We start from the raw sequence: 2,500 nt of genomic DNA on the forward strand, positions 1-2,500 counted from the left end.
GAACACCGATTTATTTGGATGAAGTTCCTGTGTCTGCCGGGTGGGACAGAGGCAAGTTTAAGGTGTGTCATTGTGCAGAGCTTTAGCAATTCCCTGCAAATCTCTCTGACAAGAAATAAAATGCGAAGCAGTATTTATGTGCTACGAGACAATTTGAGTCTAAACATTGCATAACAGTAAGCATACCTTTTTAGTATCAATATTTACGTGAAGAGTTATTCGTTTTGAAAAAAAGTGTCTTTTTAATCCTTTTGCTTACTTTACATTTTATGTAAACATCTCCATCTTCAGTTTGCCAAAGCAGTCGCGGTATTTATCTATTCCGAATAATGATTTACTCTAATTACGCTTGATTTGAGCTAATCAGTTTTCCTAGTTTCAAACATTTATCCAGTTATTATATCCTTTTCTTTATAATCCGAAAAAGATAAGAGGAACTATGAATATAAATAACGTTAATGAGTTTACCGCTTAACTGAAATATTCAATGTTTGTTCTGTAATGAGCGATTACTCATTTAGTATCTATATCTTAAAGCAAATATCATAAATGGACATCGTTCCTTCTACAGAGTCAAAGGAAAATCACAACATATATTTCATTAAACAATACCGAATAAATTTCAAGATAAACATGATCTGACGACCTCTGTCGTTTACTCGGCTCTTCTTGGGGATAGTGGACCCTGAAGATTTATCTCTTTTAAAATGCATTTGTTAATTATCTCAATGAATCACATAACGGTCATAGCTATAACTGAAAAGCTATGATCACGAGGGATCTAAACTGACTAGATTATTTTGTATTTTATCTGATGGCTTCATTTTGCAGTGCATTTTTCCCAACGTCATCAAATGGATACATATCTTTTCAGTAAACAACACTTCAGACAAAGCCAGCGACCCATTTCACGCAACATCAGCGTCCTCATCCACACGCAGCCTCTTGATAGCAGACCACCAGGTAAGTATCTTTAGCATTGCGTTTGTTTTAATGTTAATCTAAGGAACAGGCTTCAATGCCGATGGGCGATAGGTCAGTCTGAGAACTGTCTTCCTGGAAGTACAATGGCTCCAATGATTAAAAAAAAACAGTGCATATCATGGCTTTGCTTTTCCTATCAATTCAGAATCCAACGTGCCTCCAGTCATTCTCATTCTCACGCTCCCTTTTTCTACTACTTTTCGGTTTACAGATGACTATTCTATTTATCGGAGGCGTTATTTAAGACTTGCCTCTTGGGTTATACACCTGGAATGTATTGAAGTTATTAAAAACAACACCTACTTCACTGTTATTGACCAAACCGGAATGTAACTCATCAACACGAAGTTTCTGAATATTTCTGAAACCAACTTAGAAAGATGAAGTTTAAACAAATCACGAATCAAACATTTCATCGACCAACCTCTCTAGCAGGGAAAACAGATGCGCCCCAACGCACCTCTCCCCGTACAAAGTAAAACGAAAATAGAAACTTCAAATGAATTAATCACAAACAAATCCGGAGGAAGAGGGGAGAAAGGAACCTGATCTCCATTGAAGCCCAAATAAGGGCTAAAAGGCATGAAAAAGGTGGAGGCACATCTACGAAAAATGGTCGTATTAATTTGCGAGAGGAGATATGATACAGAGGACGGCCATTTAATTAAGGCCTAGAATGAAAACTGAGGGCGAGGTCTTAGCCGAGGGAAGATTGATGTTGGAAAGTAATAAAAAAAAAAAAAAAAAAAATTAAGGCCGAGGTCTCAGTAGGATTAAGTTATCCAGTCTCATTTAGCTGAACTTTTCGCATTCGAGAAACTATGGGACAGGAACATAAAGTCATCCTTTAACCAGACCTGAACTCAATTCGAAATTAAAACGAAGAAAAGAACGAGAAGAGAAAAAGAAAGTCGGAGAAAAATGAAGGGATGTAACGTCGAAAGAGCGATATTACTGGAAAAAGGGGAAATGTACTGAACCCAAGTATGTGCGCGAAGTACAGCCTTTGGCGCTTGGTCGGTATTATTAGGCAGACTCATTTTGCTCAAATGATGCAGTATTAAACAACGGAAAATTGAGTTGTAAGCAAAATTGCTTTAAAAAAAGGGGACCTAAGTAAAGACTGAAGTTAGGGTAAATATAGGTAAATATTGCATAAATCACCTAACATTGAAAAACAAAGCAAAAGTATTAAAATACAATACTATTCCAAACAGTAACACAAGATACAACTATAATGCCTTAGAAACTTGGATTTGAAATAATAATATAGGGCTCAGAAATACAGCACAATTTAAGACACAAGAACAAACGAGAGAGGTGTGATTTTATAGTGACCAAATGGACTACAAGAGTTGGGGGAAGGAAAGAAGAAAAATACATGGAAACAGTCTTAAAGCATTAGGTCTTGTATATATTCGTCTGACTTGCATGCAGAGAAAATAAACAAAAATGATAGCAACGCAGGTCACTGATAAAGATGAGGAAACGAGCGAATGTGAAAAAATAAGCTTTA

At 36.4% G+C, this 2,500-nt stretch overlaps 1 protein-coding gene across 4 annotated transcripts in view; it reads right to left on the minus strand.

The window, feature by feature from the left end:
* LOC135221901 (probable G-protein coupled receptor CG31760) overlaps positions 1-2,500 on the minus strand; it is a 979,933-nt gene that overhangs the window by 235,357 nt on the left and 742,076 nt on the right. The gene's annotated exons all lie outside the window — the stretch shown is intronic.

Source organism: Macrobrachium nipponense, chromosome 3, assembly GCF_015104395.2.
Source record: "Macrobrachium nipponense isolate FS-2020 chromosome 3, ASM1510439v2, whole genome shotgun sequence".
Classification (NCBI taxonomy): Eukaryota; Metazoa; Arthropoda; class Malacostraca; order Decapoda; family Palaemonidae; genus Macrobrachium; species Macrobrachium nipponense.